Genomic DNA, 19,533 nt, shown 5'->3' with positions numbered 1-19,533 from the left:
GCATTTATTTTCTCAACTGTCTGGATTCGTGGCTAGAAACCTTATGCGACCTCACATCTCATTTCTTCCTCCCTTTGCTCTCTTCCATTTAGTGGATTTCGCTAGAAGTTCCTGAGCTGTGTATTACTGCCATGACTGACTCAAAGTAGTATTTCATTGCTGTAATTATGGTAAATTACTACACCGGTTTATCATTTTGGTTCTTTATTTTAAAGCACCATTCACAGCCACAGGATAAAACCATCATATCTGTATTTATGGATTAAATTAATGCATCCCTTTATTATGGACAATGATAAAATGAAAGGTGAAAAGGAAGCATAATCTTATTAGGCTGTAGACAATGACAAATATGTGAGAGACCATCTCAGAATGTTCCTGGAACCCAGTGGCTGGGTACGTGGGGCTCTCCTTTCCACACCTGTTTTGTGATCATCAAACTGTGTAGCATAGGAAGCTGAAACTGACAGGAAGCTCAGCACTGCTTATGTGGTAAGGTTATTTAAATAAACCAGTATATTTTTTTACTTTAAAAGGCCATTTTATTTTTTAGAGAGAAAGAACAAGCAGGGGAAAGGGGCAGAGGGAGAGAGAGACAGTCCCAAGTAGGCTCCATGCTCAGTGTGGAGCCCGACACAGGGCTTGATCTCATGACCCTGGGATCATGACCTGAGCCAAAATTAAGAATTGGGGGGGCGCCTGGGTGGCACAGTCGGTTAAGCGTCCGACTTCAGCCAGGTCACGATCTCGCGGTCCGTGAGTTCGAGCCCCGCGTCGGGCTCTGGGCTGATGGCTCAGAGCCTGGAGCCTGTTTCCGATTCTGTGTCTCCCTCTCTCTCTGCCCCTCCCCCATTCATGCTCTGTCTCTCTCTGTCCCAAAAAATAAATAAACGTTGAAAAAAAAATTAAAAAAAAAAAAAAAGAATTGGGTACTCAACACAATGAGCCACCCAGGCGCCCCTAAGAGACCATACTTTTCTGCAAAGCTTATTTTGCAATCTGCCTCACTGGACAAACTCCTCTCTTCCACCTTTAAATAATAGCAGACAGTTTATAGGAAAATTCTACAAAACAATGATGTAAAGATACTATCAACTGAATAAATGAGGAGGTTCAGTACCTGCACAAATGGCGGGGGGAAGGAATCTAGAAGCAAAGACTGGGAAGAAAGACATGTATGTGCCCTGTGCTTAAGAGTGGTAATCCAGGGAACTGGGGCACAGGACACTACAAAATGGGAAGAAAAGGTTTCCACACCCAAACAGGTGAGATCAGAAGACACAGGAGAGCAAGAAGTGAAAGAAACCTGAAACCAGTCTTGTTCTAACACCTAACCAGGATTTGCCTACATTAAAGGGCGTCTTTTACCAGACAATAATCTCAAGTGATCGGGCATCGGCCTATACATCTTGGTTAGACACTGGATATAAGTAATTTAATTAATAGTCCCTAAGATTCTACCATGCGTCTGGCTCTCAACTAGGCACCAGAATGGAGATATGAACAAGAGAGATACAAAGATTGTATACATGATGCTAACAGTTTAATTAGAAAGAGACACATCAACAATCTTTAAAGAGCTGATTATATTTAGAATTGTTAGAAGTGCTATTTACCAAAAAAAGCACACGTGAGCGCACACACACACACACACACACACAGGATATACTCACCTGACAGGGGAGATGCCATGATCACAAAGGTGGTTTTCCCAGGGCAAGTCTTATACACTGCACTCCCAATGTGCTGAGCCCTGTGATTTCCCCAAATGTGGGAAACTCGACTGTATAATTTGGAGGTGGGGTGGAGGTGGGACTGAGTTCCTGCTTTCTCATGTTTTGTTCTGACCAGAGAAAGAGAGCTTCATTTCCTGCTTTGGTGTGGGTTTTCTTTTTAAGCCTGCGCCTTTTTTGGCTCATTTTTGAAGGAAACAAATTTGTTTCAGAAGATGAAAAACAAAAACAAAATCTAACACAAGATTTTATGAAAACACATCACATGGGGTGCCTAAGTGGCTCAGTTGGTTCAGTGTCTGATTCTTGATTTTGGTTCAGGCCATAATCACAGGTTTAATCCCTGCATGGGGTTCCACAGCACAGAGCCTGCTTGGGATTCTCTCTCTTCCTCTCTCTCTGTCCCTTCCCTGTTCATGGGTGCTTTCTCCCTCCCCCATCTCAAAATAAATAAATAAAACTTCAAAAAAAAATGAAGAAAACACATCATAGATGGGGGTTGTTTTGGCTGGTCAAAAATCTCAAAGAAAACCCTCCTAAGTGAATTTTCAAACTTACAAATGAGTAAGGCTTTGCACAGTCTGTTCCCTCTGCCTGGAACTCCTCTTTTCCCTGAAGACGGCCAAGGACCTAAGGTGAGAGCAAGCATGATAAAAGAGAATGGCAGTGAGCCTGAGGATAGTGACGGAGGAGGAAAGGGGCCTCAGGTAAGAGGTCAGGCGGCCCTTAGAAGAGTGTGACAAGGATTCACTGACCACATGAAGTTTGGACTTGATTTTCAGAACAGAGAAGCAACTTAAACATTTTAAGGTGAATCACATGCTTGAATTTGCAATGTAAAAAGATGCCCTCTTTGGAGAATGGTGCCTGGTAAAAGAGCAGGTTTGGGACAATTTGAAGATCATCTCAGCAACTACTTTGCATCAAGAGCCTGTTATATGACAGGCAGTGCACTCTGTGTATATTAACTCTCTTAACCTTTGTCTCCATTCTGTGTGGATAGATTCAGGGCTGGGTTCATGGGCATGCTGCAAAGGGCCCCCCACTTCGCTCAGTCAGAAAAGTGCCTGACACCCAGAAGGGCTCTGTACTGGGGGTTTAAGGCTCTGTGGTGTCTGACTTGAAATTCCTAGTAATTTGTTCATGGATTATCTAATTTAAAATTTAATGTTATTTATTTTTGAGAGAGAGAGAGAGAGAGAGCATGAGTTGGAGAGGAGCAGAGAGAGAGGGAAACACAGAATCCAAAGCAGGCTCCAGGCTCTGAGCTGTCAGCACAGAGCCCGACATGGGGCTCGAACCCACGAACTATGAGATCATGACCTGAGCTGAAATCGGATGCTTAAACGACTGAGCCACCCAGGCACCCCAAGTCATGGACTGTATTTTGTAAGAGGAGTTCAGTGGGAAAATGGAGCATGCACAGGGGCTAAGAGCCTCAGCTCACACAAAGTCCTGCTACCCCCCAGGCTGTCTGCCTCACTGGGTTGGGTTGTCAGCACCTTCTCCCAGCACCCTGGGCCCCACCAGTCCTCCCCCACTCTCTCCCAGCCCCATGACCACTGACACTCTCCCACCGGGTAGTGACCAAGAAGTACAGGCCTGGAAAGACTTGCCCCCCCCCTCATCCTTTGTCCTAAGCAGAGGTCATCCCTCCTCTGGAGCGTCAGATGGAGCTCAGGCACTTGGTGGCTACTGTCCCTGCTCACTGCCTGGGGCTGGCAGCACCACAGGGTGTTTGGTAGGCAACCTGTCAAAGACAATCTTCTCACCTACCCCAATCCAAGTACCCAGACATAACTGAGATTTAGAACTCCCTCTATGTCTATTTATGAAATTCTGACATATAGACAGATAAATAGATAGATAATAGATAATAGATAGATAGATGGATAGATAGAGTTCTAAATCTCAACTATGTCTCATAAGAAAATTATGGGAGCCAATTCCCATGTGAACAACCTTGGGGATCTTTCAAATGAGGATGATCATATTAATAATAAGCATATTGAACACTTTATATGACTGACCTAAATCTAAGCTCATTGCATGCATTATTTCTATTTACTTTTGTAACTAACCTTAAAATCTGTTACCTCCATTTGGCAGATAAAAGACCAAGTCCTAGATAGTTAAGTAACTTGCCTGAGAAAACACAGCTTCATTTACAGAAATAAGATTTAACACCAATCTAGCTAAATTCCAGGCCACATCTCATAACCAGCTTGGGTACCAGTTCTAATCGGTCCAGCCTGCCCTTTTAACCAGTCAGGAAGACCAGAGGCAGAGAGCCTAGAAATTTTCCTACAGGTCTTACAGGGTAATAATTGGACAATCAATACTAGAACGCTGTCTGCTTCTTAATGCAAAACCCTTTGCTTTATAAATGATAACATCCCCAAGCCCTGCAGAGCCATTAACCTCAGCTTTACCTGAGACCATTTCTGCTAACAGGCGTTAAGGACCTACTTTGTCTGTGTCCACAGCTAGCAGAGGAGTGAGATGGAGTCCCTCTTCACTAGTTCACCTTGGGAGGAACAAGAACGAGAGCCGGAGTTAAACTAGCCAATGTGTGGCACTTCCCAGAGTGCTCTGGGTCCAGAGCAGATCCCCTGATGAGTGGGACAGCTGGGCTCTCCAGTATATTCCAGCACTGCCCTAGCCCAGAAACTGATGTTTTTGCTTTTGTCTTTTCTCTCTTGATATGGATGAGTGTGATATAGCTTTCCTTCCAAGGGCCATGTTGAGCTGACTACACTGACAAGGAGTCTTGAACTCCCATGTCCTCATGTTGACCCTGCCTCCATGTAAACAAGCAAGAATAAACACAAAGCAAGCAAACATACAAACAAATACAAAGGGTATAGATCGGTGCTTGTGGACCTGTAATAACTTCCAAAAAATCTTCATGGATAAACTAACTCAACTAGTAATAATCATTCATTCGTACATTCATTGATTTTTTAAAAATATGTATTTATTGCCTTTCTACTAGGTACCACACCTTGTTCTGGGTGCTGAGGATTATAGCAGAGAACAGAACAGAAAATGGAATGCTCTCCTGGATCTGATATTCTGGGTAAGAGGCGACATGATAGTTAAATATATAATACGTTGAATGGTGATCAATGCTATGGAGAAAAGTAAGCAGGTAAGTGCAGAAAGGAATGCCGGAGAGCATGGCAAAGTGCTATTTGTATTTATCTATCTACCTATCTATTTATTTATTTTAGAGAGGGATAAAGAACAGGAGAGAGGGGCAGAAGGAGATAGAATCTGCACCGAGCACGGAGCCTGACACGGGGCTCAATCCCATGACCCTGGGATCATTACCTGAGCCAAACTCAAGTGTGGACCACCCAAACGACTGAGCCACCCCAGTACCCCTAGTGTTATTCTAACGGGGGATCAGAGAAAGCTTATCTCTGTTGTATTTGGGCAGAAACCTGAAACCAGTGAGGGCTAAGCTACATACTGACCCAAGGGAAAACAATTCCAGAAAGCATTCTAGCAAGTGCACAAGCTCTGGGGTAAAAGCTCACTTATCATGTGCAAGGAAGCCTAAGGAAGCCAGGATGACTTGCAGAGTGAGCAAGTGCGGGAAGAATAAGACCACAGAGGTGATGGTAGAAGGGCAGGGACATCACCTAAAGCTTTATAGGCCAAGGCAAAGACTTTGCCTGTATCTTTTTTTTTTAATTTTTAACATTTATTCATTTTTTGAGAGACAGAGAGACAGCATGAGCAGGAGAGGGGCAGAGAGAGAGGGAGACACAGGACCTGAAGCAGGCTCCATGGTCCGAGCTGTCAGCACAGAGCCGGACCTGGGGCTCAAACCCACCAACTGCGAGATCATACCTGAGCCAGTCGGACGCTTAACCAACCAAGCCACCCAGGCACCCCTGCCTGTGTCTTTGAGATGGGAAGCCACCAGAGGATTTTGAACACAATGGTCACGTGATCTGAATAGACTCACTCTGGCCATGGTGTTGCCAGGGTGGGAATGGTGAAGACAGAAACAGGGTAGCCAGTTGAGAAATGATGGTGATGATCCACGTGACAGCTGATGGCCCCAGTGGCACCGATAGGAGACTTGAAAAGGAGGTACGTTCAGGGTCTGTTTGAAGATAGAGCCCATAGAATTTTCTCTGAGGGTTGGCTGTGAGGAGTAGGAGGAAAAAGATGATTTCCTGAGTTTGGGCCTGAGCCATCAGCAGTGATGGGGAATAGGATGTGAGAGCTGTGTCGGACGTGTTCAGTGTGAAGTGCCTATTAGAGATCAAAAGGAGATGTTGAGTAGACAAGGTTATTTATAGTCTGCGGTTCAGGAGGGATGTCCTGGCTAGGAATAAAAATTTGTAGTTTTTAGCATATCGATTGTATTTAAAGCTATACCACTGAATAAAACCACACAGGAAAAAATGTACTCAGAAAAAAAAAAACCTCATAATTAAAATGTGAATAACATGCTATATATATATATATATATATATATATATAATACATTAGGATATATATTACAGGTATAATGCATAAAATAGTTTATGAATCTTATAATAACTGCAAGATAGGAAGTATTCATCTCATTTCACAAATGGGAAGTGCAGGAAGGTTAAATGGCTTACCTGAATTAATTCAAGGAGCAAATGACAAAATGGGGCTCTGATTCAGGATACTACACTCCCTGAGTACAACTGCCTTGATTACCATATGCTCTGGACACCGCAGTTTTTCCTAAGTGTAAGTTCTTTTCTTGCCCGAGGTTGGAATCTGTCTTAGGCACCAATCCCCAAGTGCAAAGCATCCGAGAGAGGGTGCTGAGGATAGTGATCATTGTTTTAACATCCTTGACCCTCTTTACAGGCACAATCTTCCTCATATTCAGCCTCCCACCTCGCCAAGTATCCAGGAGGGATCTCAAGAAAGGAGGCCACCAGAATTAAATGATTTGGTTGCAGAAGAAAAGGACCACAGAGTTTTATGCACCTCCCAAACTTCAGTGTTCCTGAAGTTTATAGCTGATGCAGAAAGGACAGGCTTGCCCTAGAGGCTGCTGTGAGCACAGGGGAAGCAGGGCTGGTAGGAGAATGCATCTGACTCCCTGGGGGCTATGCCTGGGTGCAGCAGGGTGGCCACCAGCCCGCCCTCCCCAGGGGCGGCTCCCTCTGCTTCCTAACCTGGACAGCCTTATGGGATTCTTGTGTTCGGCTAATTGTAACTGCCCCTGTCTCGTTCCTGAATGCACCAGTTTTTACAGTGTTCACAGCTGTTAATTAATGTAGAGCTCTCTTCCTGAACAGCCGCTGGCGTCTTTAGAGAAGTTATGGATTTTCTTTCTCAATTGCTCTAGAGTCACCCCGAGGCTATTAATTTGGGCTATTAGCCGTGGGTGATTTCAAAATCCATATTGATAATGCTGGGGCTGTGGTGGCTGCCTGCTACATGGGCTGTAAGTAAACAAGCAGTAGCCTCCTCAGTTATTTCTGCAGCAGCCAGAGTTTTCTGGGATTCTTTCTGGGAGCTAAGCTGGTCAGGTCACTGCAGTAGGAATCCTGTGCCGTGGATGACTCAGAGACAATAGCTGGCTTTCATAATATTAAAAAATGTATCAATAGTCATAATGACAATAACAATACGTTAATATAATAAAGCAATAATACTATATGGCTAATAATATTAATTTTCATTGACTAATTTATTATTTATATCAATAATTTTAAGAAACAAAGATGACAGCTGTTACCATGATAATTCGCTTATTGAGTAACTACTACTTGCAAGGGATTGCACTAAGCAATATTTTTTTTCATCAAATCTTCCTACTTCCTCTTTAAGAATTCATTAGTACCACCATCCTGCAGATGAGAAATCTGAAGTTAGAAAGTTTATGCAAATTGTCCCAACACACAATGAGTGGCCAGAGCTCAGAGTCTCAAGTACTCTTGGGTTTAAACATTAGTCCTGCAGACTGGCCACTCCCCAAGTACTTGAAGGCATTTGTTAACACACAGATTACCATACTCCTCTCTAGCCTCATTCGGTCAGGACCTCTGTGGCAGACCCCCAAAGCTACAGTAGTAACAAGGTCTCCAAACAATAATCACATACGCCCATCTGGTAACCTCTGTTTAATGACTTTTGGCCAACACATTATATAAGTGTGGGCTCTTGACCCTGACTGCTTGACTATGAATCCCAAACGCATCACTTATTTGGTGTACATCCTTGACAAAGTTACTTAATGTGAACTGTGTCTCAGTTTCTTCATTTTTAAATGTTTATTTTTGAGAGAGAGAGAGAGAGAGAGAGAGAGCAAGCACACAAGCCAGGGAGGGGCAGAGAGACAGATGGAGACACAGAATCCAAAGCAGGTTCCAGGCTCTGAGCTGTCAGCACAGAGCCTAATGTGGGGCTTGAACTCACAAACTGACAGATCATGACCTGAGTCAAAGTCAGACACTTAACTGACTGAGACACCCTGGCGCCCCCCCCCACCTCCTTTTTTTTGTTTGCTTATTTCTTTTTTAGTTTCTTTATTTTTTAAAGGAAGGATAATAATAGTACATACTTAACATATTTTTCAATACCCATGTTTTGAACATGTACTGTGTATCAGGCTGAATGTGGTCGGGAGGAGGTGAATTAACACATATGGTTTTCTGTCAGTGCCAGACACACAGTGAGTGTTTTTTATCATCAATACACCAGTCTAGTATTGTGGATCAGAGGCCACAGCTGCCTATGCACTCAAAGCAAATGCCCTTGTGCTTTTAATTCTTGAAGATAAAACTGGAGTTTAAGTGTGGGCAGACTAGATGCTTCTCACATTGAAAACTGAGAAGGAGGGGCGCCTGGGTGGCGCAGTCGGTTGAGCGTCCGACTTCAGCCAGGTCACGATCTCGCGGTCCGGGAGTTCGAGCCCCGCGTCGGGCTCTGGGCTGATGGCTCAGAGCCTGGAGCCTGTTTCTGATTCTGTGTCTCCCTCTCTCTCTGCCCCTCCCCCGTTCATGCTCCGTCTCTCTCTGTCCCAAAAAAATAAATAAACGTTGAAAAAAAAAAAATTAAAAAAAAAAAAAAAGAAAACTGAGAAGGATTTGCAATCCAGGGACCCGAGTCAGAACTTTATTCTGCCTCTTTCTATCCTGTGACTATAATAAAGTCAGTCACAGAATGCTTTTTAACTCAGCTGTAAATGGGTTAATAGCACTTACCATGCGCTACTGTGAAAAGACAAACATCAAAGTGCCTATCCTGATTTTGATAGTGGCAAAAGGTGGCGCATGAACAATTGCTGACTTCCAGAAGCACTGTTAAGGGCTCTGCCTATGGTAAACCTGAGCTCCCCACCATGCAAGCTTGCTCCCCTGCCTTTGGAATCCAGCAGGAAGAATTTATTATTTGGGGTTAAGGTGTTATTTCAGGTTAGACTGTAAATAAAGCATATATTTTGCACGAGAAGGCCTCCCAACTGAGATGAGCCAATAATCAGACATGGATTGCTGGAAGGATCAGACATAGATTCCACCTGATCTAGTTAACTAACATTACAGAGGAATATCAGTGTAGACAGCATGCACAGCAGACTGAGCATAAACATGCTCCAGTGGGGATCACTCAGCACATAAACCTGCTGAAAGTTTTTTTTATAGTTTTATAGTTTTTTTTTTTTTTTTCAGAGAGAGAGAGAGAGAGAGAGCATGAGTGGGAGTGGGGAAGAGAGGGAGGGGGATAGAGGATCTGAAGCAGGCTCTGTGCTGACAGCAGCAAGACCAATGCGGGACTCGAACCCATGAATCTGGGGCTTGAGCCCACAAACCATGACCTGAGCTGAAGTTGGAAGCTCAACTGACTGAGCCACCCAGGCTCCCCCTGCTGAAAGTTTTTACAGCAGTGAGTAAAATGTCCCACTTTTTCCCTTCTTTGCTTCTTGAAATTATCATTTGTATGGTTTTTGTTTGGTGGTATCTTCAAAAGAGTCTACATTTTAAGTGTTTGTGTTTTTCCTTTTGGTTTCTGTTTTCAAGCTGGGCATGGCTGGTGTGGTGTTGACAAGTGAGACTAGAAAATCTAAAAGGAGGAAGTCAAAACCACCTCTAAACTCTCCACACACAAATACCAGACTGTTTTCTTCTGATTATTTTCTATGATTGTACTATCTTTGTAATGCCAAGGTCTCTCTGATGTACAATGTTGCTTTCTTCTTTTTTCACATATCTGTATCATAAGCTTTCCTCATCTTTGCAAATTATTTAAACACATCATTTTATTGACAGCCACAGGGTAGATGTGTCATAATTGACTCAAACAGCCTACTGTTGTTTGACGTTTCAGTGGTTTCAGATTTATATTCTTTGTAAAAATGGTTGCGTTCAACATGATAATGTGTAAATCTTTGTCCTCATCTGCATTTCTAAAGATAATATTTACTTAGGAAAGCTTTCTTAAAATAGGGCTCTAAGGTCCCTTTGTTTAAGGCTACTGATACCCCAACCTACTTTCCAAGAAGATGGTACCAATCTCTGCTCCCACCAGCAGTATATTAAAGTGCCCAATTAATAAAACTTTCCAGGAAACCATCTTTTTACAAATGGCGAAACGGTTGAGAGTATCATAAGACTCGAACTGGCAAAAATGAAGTTAACCCAGCTTTACTATATATTTATTTGCTGATTATCAACCACATGCATTAACCAGTCTAATTCTAATCCTGCCCACAAGATTTGGGACAGAAATAAGTGACTGAGAATCAGACTGGAATAATCTAAGTTTACCTATTAGGAGAACATCCAACCAACCTGATTGTGTGTGTGTGTGTGTGTGTGTGTGTGTGTGTGTGATTCTCTGCTTCTCTCCCCACACTCTATTCTATTCACTTATTCCACAATTATTTATTGAGCACCTACCAGAATCACCTTTTGATTCATTAAGTACTTTCTGGAATCTTATTATGATACCAACCAGATTTTAAGGCATCACAGGAGCAAATAAGGCAAATATGTCCTCGAGGAGCTTCCATCTAATTGAACAAATAATTACAAGTCTGATACATCTTAGGCAAGATAAAGACAGAATGCCAATTCTCTCTGGGATATGAAGGATGATTAGTGATGGGTTAGCTGCAATGTAGATAGGAAGAAGGAACAGTACATACAAAGAACTTGAAAAGGGAAAGCAGGTGACCTACTTGAGGAAAAGAGAGAGTCCTGGTGTGGCTACAGCACTGGGAGAAGGGATGATGCAGAGTGCCAGGTTTGGATGAAGAGGACGTTGGCATAGGTCACACTTTGCAGGCCATTTAAAACTCAACATTTGGCTCAAACACAAACACGATGGGACGCTTGAAGTATTTTAAGAAGAACGAAATGATCAGATTTGAATTTCAAAAGACAGCTCCAGCTTCTGTTTAGAGAATAAGTCGAAGACACAAGACTGCAGAGATGGTGGTCCTCTACCAGGTTCATGCAATCCAGGAGAGAGGTGGTGATGGTTTCGACCCAGGAGGCGACAGCGATGATGGAGACAGATGGGTGATCTTAGTATTAATAATCGTGGTGGCAAAGCTTTTTGCTATTAAATCCATTACACAGCTGCTGAAAAATCTTCCTTCTTGTCCCTTCTTCCTTGCTCAGTGAGGATAAAGGATTGCTGACCACCATTCATTCTGTAAGATCTTTTTTCCACATAAGATCTATATTATAAAATTTCTCTTGCTCTTTCTTTTCCTCAGGTCACATAATTGCATTTCCTTTTATCTTCACTCTCAGGGTATACCAATTCTAATGCTTTAAAGTGTTGGTTTTTGGTTTTTTTTAATTCCTTTAGGGGATGGTGGAGGGAAAGCCTCAAGCTTTAAAAGGTGCCTGTGAATTTGTTATTTTCCTATTATGCAAGGCACTTGCACGCTATTTTCCTTGGTTATCGTAGAAACACTGTGTATGTTTACTAACCTAGTCATGAAATACTAGAATTTTATAGTTTGTAAAGCAATATTTCTATTCCGTTTGCTTCAATGTGATGAAAATGTGATAGGACAGGACAAAGTTGTCTGCGAATGCATTTCTTTTAAGGCATGAATATAGGACTTTCCTCTGTTGGGCGAGGGGGGAAGCTCAGAATTGTCACTTCTCTGGGACGTATCCAGTTATTGCTATGGAGGTAGGAACAATATTGATTCCTCAGACACTTCCACTGGCTTGATCTTCAATTTTTTGCCCCATTTCTGCTGATCATCTCATCTCACAGAGAAGTAAGGATTAAGAAGATACCTTGTGTGACTTTATATAGCTCCTCAGAATAAAAGGGCTATATATATTCAATGCATTATGAATCTGATTGTGTTTGTATTCATGATTTTTGCAGACATTGAATCAGCCCCAGAAACTTCTTGTTTTCTAATTCAGCATGAGGAGAGGAATCCAGTATTAACCCTCCTAGCAAGATATTTTTGTTACATAAGGAGAAACAGGAGGCAGGCAGCCTCCATTCATGGTTTGTCTTTCCAACAGTCAATCCCTTTCTCTTTTACCAAATGGTCAGTCTTTGAATCCTTTCTCGCACCTCATGCAGCCACAGCCCTACCTCTAAATGACTTCACAAAATAAGTATGTACCCCTTAGTCACTGCTTTTTACTCTTCCATGGTCTCCATCCAACAGTTATGTTTGCTTCTGTTAATTGTATGCTGGCTCTGGGGAATTAAGAGAGAAGAACACCACAGGAAAATCAAAGAGAGTGATATATTTTCTGCTGTTTGCCTCATGGCCTTGTATGCTGACCTCTCACTGAGGGCTTCTGTATTGTATCTGATGTTGCCCGTTATGTTACTTTTGATGGAAGTGTCAGGCTGAGAGTGACATTTTGCCTAAGTGTGTCAGGCAGTCAAGAGTAGCAAGAGGTTGCTTCCAGTGATTCATGAAGACACCTCAACCCTGACCTTTAATTGTTTTTATAGTCCTCGGCCGTATCTCCCGTGACTTAAAACAATGAGACGGGCCCACATTCAAGGTGGTTTTGTCAAGCTCAAGGAGTACCCACACAAGTCTCATGTTCCAGTTTCTTTGCTCTTTGCCATCTTTTCAGTGCTGAGCTATATGGGATAATAGAGCAGGAGTCAGATGGGGGTGGAAGGGGGGATGAGAACTGAGCTTCTCCAATATTCCTGCCTGGAGCATTGTTTATACCTGTAACAATGAGGGCTCTACAAACCTGCAGCCATTTGTATCACCTCCCATGACCTGCACTAAAGCTTGAACTCCACCCGTTCAGCCTCCCGGATGAAACTCCTGCGTTTACTTGTTTGTGATTTATAAAATTGTACCCTTGGCAAACCGCTGGCTGTGGGGGGCAAGCACACAGTTGAAACCAGCCACTAAGTCCCATAAAGACCAGTATAGCAATCAACAGCCTCTGTCAGCAGGAACTGACTTAAGGATCCCACTTCGTTCCCAGCAATCAGGGCAGCTTATTTACAAAGATGGGGCCTTCTCTGAGTCCCCAGAGGAGGGAGGTCAGGTTTTCTTCTCTTACGACTCACAAATCCTCTTAGAGCAATTCTGTGTTCTTTTTCCTCCTGCGACTTGATTCCTGATAGCCAAGAGAGAAATTCTACTCCTAAGAAGTCTGGGGAAATCTCAGCAAAACCAGTTTGATAGAGCCCCCTGCGCCTAACCTAGGGTGGTGCATGGGGCAGGTGAACACTCTTGAACCTTTTATTGAATGAGGGTCTTCTGTGCAAAGATAGACATTATATCTCCTTTCGATCCTGATCACAAGGACTTTAAAAGGGCATTTCCCATGGCCTCCTTCCCTGACAAGATGAGCAGGGGAACCAGCCCCAATCAGGCTGTTGGCTTTGCGAATGAAGGAAAATAGCAAAGAGCTTGCCAAAGAAAGGGTGGTTGGGGAATCTGTGACATTTTTAAAGTGTGTCATGCTGTGCCCTTTGTCTAAAAGACACTACACAAAAGCTGCCTGAGGATAAGTCCTCTTTGTGCGAGTTTTCATTGACTGTCATTAGGGCTAAAGAAGGGGAATGGAACTGGCTGCTTCAGCCTCCCCACCCTCAGCGTTCCCACCAGCCACAAACACATCTCTTTCATTCTCCTCGTCAAAGGAGAGAATGAGAGGATCAAATATGTATTCATTTAGAATCAGGCACACAGTTCATTGAAATCTAGACTTTCTACTTTATTGACTTTGTGATTTTCGGCATTTCATTGACATATGTCTTGGGCATGATGATTAAGGAACGGTGGCTAGCTTTCTTCGGTATTATAATTATGGATGCTATATTCTCTGAGCCTGTTTCTTCATCTGTAAAACAGGTTAAAATTTTACCAAGCAAAACTAGTGTGAAGATTAAGTGAAATAATGCAATATGACTCTCTCTGACATCCCCACAGCTACATGGCAAAGCACCCATTTCCTGCCCTTCATGAATCCCTCTGCCCCAATGGTAGCTCTTTCCAATTTGATCATAGTTGTCTGTATACTTGTGACCACAGCCATGAGACTAATCTCTTGAGGACATGTGTATTAGTCAGTTTGGGCTTCTATAACAAAAACACCATAGACTGGGTGGCTTAAACAATATTTATCTCTCACAGTTACGGAGGCTGAAAAATCCAAGATCATGGCACCAGTAACTATGGTGTCTGGTAAGAGCCCACTTCCTGTTTGCAATAACCATCATGTCATTATATCCCCACATGGCAGAGAGGAAAGCTCAGATCCCTCTATCTCCTTGTAAAAGTACTAATCCCATTATGAAGGCTCCATCCTCAGGACTTAATCTAACTCTGATTGCCCCCCAAAGGCCCCACTTCCAAATACAATCACATCGGGTATTAGGACTTCAACATATGAATTCAGGGGGAACAACCATTCAGTCTATAGCAGCGGGGAAAATGGTTTCTAGATTGGACCCTCAGGGATCAACATAGTAATTAACAAGTATTCAAAAATATATATTGCATGGATGGGTGGATGGATGGGCAGATGGACAGATGGACAGATAGAAGAACCAATAAGTTTTCTGGCACTTAATGTAATCTGAATAAACACAGTGATATCCTTCCTCCTAATATTGCCCCCAGCATACTCTATTAGTATGCTCCCAATAGTGTTTCTCAGATAAGGCTCAATTTCTAGTCTTTCTCTTTCTCTCTCCTGTAGTCATCAGACCCAATATGTGTCTTATTCCTAACAGAGAGCTAATGGCAACTGGCTGTCTAGGTAAGAAAAAAAAAAGCAATCTCACAGCCATACTAGCACTAAATTGTTAATGACCAACACAGTTTAATATATTTTCCCATTTAGAGATATTTGCATTTTAATCAGTGACAGTGCCTTAACCAAAGGATGAGTTTAGAAAGTGGCTTTTCAGGACTCAACATTTATAAGCTGGAACTTTCTATAGTATCCAAAAATTAAAACCACCACCCACCTACCTATCCCAAGACTTTTAAGTAAAAAGTTAGTTATGAACCAGAATACCCATGAATCTGCTTTATTCCTCCCTTGCTCAAAAAGAAACCTGTCACCCAGCTGTAGCATACTCCTGACAACTTGAAATACACACTTATGAAATGTATTTGGATTTTTTCCCATATAAAATAAGGGCTGGAAGGAAATTTCTTTCTGGTTCTTTTATTCCTGCAACCAAATACCTGGTCCCCGTCCAACCAGGGCCAGCCCACCATCACTACAACCATGTGGGTAGCCAGACCAGAATCACTCCACCTGGACTAACAATTAGAAGAGGACTTATAGGACATAGGGGTGGGATCACTGAAATCTAGACTTTCCTGGAAAATGTTGGACATGGAATCTCCTGCACCTGTGTATAGCTAACGAGGCTACCTTTGCTCTAGAGTAGTATCCCCTCAATAGACAAGTCTGGTCATGTGCAACCAGCCCTACATGCCACTTAGGACACAAAGACACTGTCCCACGTCAACAAACATCTCAGCAAAATCCGTTTAACAAAGGAATGTTCTTGCTCCCGATGATGTTGAATAAGGGAAACAGAGTTTTATTTTTGTGGTCACTAAAGTGATTTGCCCAAGGTCACCCATCTATTAAAATGGAACAGCCCCATGTTCATGCCTTTAAAAATGGTACACAAGACTTTTAAAATACTTTTTAAAAATGACATTTGATTACGACCAACTGATGTGGCAAGCAGGGCAGAGTCATCACTTCCATTACAGTGATGATGAAAAGGAGGATCATAGTAGCTTAATCACATAGAAACTTTTAGATGACCTAGCACAAGAACTCCATTATACCAGCTCATACTCCCGTGGATTTCTTATGTTTTTGTATTTTCTTTGTTTTGTTGGCTATTTTTTTTTATATATAAAATACCCTCTTATCCCCTTTTTTCAGTATGTATAGGAGATCAGCACAAGTCCTGAGCCATCTCAGCAGAACCTGTCCTTCCCTGCCAGAATTTAGCAGGTGACCTTGGGCATTCCAGGTGGTGACTTTGGGCCATTGATTCTCCATCTTACATAGGGGGAAGGGATGCACCATGTGGTGTCTAAGAGACTTCCCAGCTGCCTTTAAAAAACTATCACAATCTTTGTTCATATTTCTTCCTGGGCAATGTCCTGGCAGCAAATTCATACAGGGTCTGTCTACAGTCTTCTCCTTGCCCCTATCTGCATTTCTATTCTCAGTGGTGAGGAGGATGGCTCACTATCACCATCACAATTCTGATCTCCTAATGCTAATTACCTTTATGTTTGCATTGGATGCTCACAAGTGTCCTGTCAAGAAAGTAGCACTAATGTCACTGTCTGTACCTGCAGGTCCTCTGGCATAATAATTTAGGATATGGGGTCTTGAGTGAGACAGACCTGGGACTGAGTCCAAGGTTCACTAAAATCTCAGCAGTGGCCTACAAAGAGTAGTACTAGAGTAGTATGAGTATTAGTATTCAGAAATTGAGACCTGCGGGGATTTTCTGCTTTTCACAGTGGGCCAGCACTCAGCTTGGTATAACAGGTCTCCAGCACAGGGAGCCCTAACATAGAGGTAATGGGAAGAGGAAAGGGAGGGACCATATTCAATATTATAATTATTAGATTCTATTATAATTTACATTTGCAAATGTACATTTTGTCTTTGCAAGTATACATTTTCAAGTATACATTTGTCTTTGTAACATACAAAACAAGAAAAATTCTGCCAAGTTGTTATGGCTTCTGAGGACACTTTGCACAAGCCAGACTTTGCAAGGGAAAAGGGGTTTTCTGTTTCTCAGACACAGATGTAGGGTTTCAAAACTGAAAAATCCAAGTGTAACTTTGGCACTGTGAGATCTTTGCAAGTCACTGAACTACTCATGGCTTTAGTTTCCTCCCTTTTGAAATAAAAACTTGTCTTTCAGTTTTGCAGAACAGAGCATGGGGAGGAAGATGGGGGTCAGGGGGAAAGGGACAGGCAGTGGTAGGGTCTGCTGACTTGTCCCTCCTCCCCAGCCAGATTCCCCATCCAGCCCTCTCACTGTCTTCACATCCATCCATGCCCAGTGAAGCCGCCCTACTCCCCCCTCTCTTTTAGGCTGGGTGTTTGCTGCCCTGACAGAGGGAGCGTTGATAACTGCTACCTGTGTTACTTCTTTCCGGAAGGCAGGCACCAGGGATGCCAGCCACCGAGCCTTGACCTGGCTGTCTTAGCCAGAAAATGTTTCTCTAGGCCTGGCTGAGAATAGCACACCTCATCTTCGAGATTTTTGACCTTTTCTCAATGTCTCCTTGCTGGTTGCCTCTGTCCTTTCTAAAAGCTTCATATTGATGTTTGGCCCTAATAGAGGAACGTAAACAAGAGATAGATAAAGGTTAACAATACCCAATCAATGCTGCAGAGAGAGGCTGCACAGGGAGGGATGTATTGAAAGGCCAAATGTAAGGAGAGCTCTATTGACAATTTAATTGCATTTATTCTTTCCCCTTCTATGTTGAACTAATAACAGAGCTGCCTGATACCTTTTCATTTTAGTGACTTCTTTTTGTTTTAACAGAAGAAAAGCTGACATGCAAATAGATACGGGATCATTTCATTAATTTTTAAAAACTCTTTCTCAAGTGTACTCACCAATTGCCTGTTTCCCGTGGCATTCTAAGGACGGTATTCTAAGTTACTCCCAACTCCTGAAGTAAGCTTTCCTATCTCTCTCTTCCCTTTTTTCTGGTAAACCTGATCTACCTAGGGAAGCCCAGCTCTCCTGCTGGCCTTCCTGGGAAGCATTTCCTGAGGCCCACATTATTAGTGATGTCCCTTCCTCTGCCAAGGCGCCCCTATCTTGGCCCCATTGGCATCTGTGCTCCCTCAGACCAGAACTTTCACCCAAACTCAAGGTGAGCAAGGCAGATGTTAAACCATTGATAGAGGAGTAGAGTAAGGCTCAAAAGGGTAATTTGCATTTCTTGGGATCATACAAAATGTCACAAGATTTGGGGTGAGAAATTCATCTTAAGATTTAATTTCTATTATATTTTTCTACTGCGTTATGTACTTCATTTAGTTTCTTATACAAACAGCACGCAATGAACTAGTCAATAGTCGATACCTTATCTATACCTAGAACACACACACACACACACACACACAGGAAGTAAAAAGGAAGGAAGGAAGGGACAGAGGGAGAGAAAAAGGGAACCCTACCATGACAGAAAATGAACCATTCATTGGAAGAATCCTAAGGATGAGGACAAACCTCTCTAATTCCAATATTACTTTTTCTTTATAATAATTTCTTTTGTCTCACTCCTGGTTTTCCACACCTCTGGATCTCTATTACCCAGCTTACAGTGTTCCAAGAGTGAAAAATAAATATTCTCTTTTTTCAGAAGAGTCTAGTAGGTGAGAACCTGGAATTGAAGAAGAAAACACGAAGACAGTAGGAGTATGGCTTAAGAAAAACAACAAACTACCATGATAATTCTTCCTTTACTGCATGTTTATATGATTGGGATTCCCAGCACTTGGCTTACCAATTTCAAATTATGAAATTGACAAAATATCAGGATGACTTGGACAGAAAGCCTGTGCTTTTTATACATCATCCATTATGAAGCTTGTGGCTTGTAAATAGCATAAGTCATGTCTAACAACCTTATATCCCAGGACATGTGTACAGAATAAAGGTTGTGTTTGAGCAGAGACCCTGCAATCCAATAATTCCATGGCTGTTTTCAAAAGTAGAGAGAAGGAAACCCAGGTCTCTGCTCCCTCCAGAGTAGGAAAGGAGGGCAGAGGAGCCAACAACTGGGAACCGATCTCTTTTCTGTGTTCTTCTCCATTTATATGCTGCAGGAAGAGAAATAGCAAAATACTGTTGCATCAAAGAAAATTGCATCAATTTTTAATTATGCACTTAATCATCCTCTTCCAGAAGGGTAAGCTGTCTTTCATGACATTTTTTACATATTTGAAGGCAGCACTGTGTGAGCACAGGGCAGGATGTTGGGTTTATTAGATGTCACAGACAATTTCAACTGACACTGATGGGTTGATTCAAGGGACAAGAGCCTTTCAAGGGGTATGAGTGCCAGACACTGAAGAGACATGTAGTGCCTGGCCTCAGAATTTTTCTTCTTTTGTTTATTCACTCAGCTAATTTGTTAAGAGTAATTCTAGGAGGTATAATACTGTAAACGTTAGCAATGTAGGGATGAAAGACAGTACCTGCTCTGAGAGAGCTCACAGTAAAATTTACTGATGCAAACATCAATAAGTAAGTTAAAAGTAAGAGCGATATTAATGGAGCCATAGGGATTGTCTGAGATTGTCTA

At 42.4% G+C, this 19,533-nt stretch overlaps 1 non-coding gene across 1 annotated transcript; it reads left to right on the top strand.

The window, feature by feature from the left end:
* Positions 1 to 1,665: 1,665 nt before the first annotated feature.
* On the top strand, positions 1,666 to 1,832 carry LOC123577612. The gene has a single exon (XR_006701965.1). It is a non-coding gene; the product is annotated as a U1 spliceosomal RNA (small nuclear RNA).
* Positions 1,833 to 19,533: the final 17,701 nt, after the last annotated feature.

This window comes from Leopardus geoffroyi, chromosome D2 (genome assembly GCF_018350155.1).
Source record: "Leopardus geoffroyi isolate Oge1 chromosome D2, O.geoffroyi_Oge1_pat1.0, whole genome shotgun sequence".
Lineage (NCBI taxonomy): Eukaryota > Metazoa > Chordata > Mammalia > Carnivora > Felidae > Leopardus > Leopardus geoffroyi.
The sequence above is the reverse complement of the archived record's forward strand: the minus strand, read 5'-3'. Positions and strand labels throughout refer to the sequence as shown.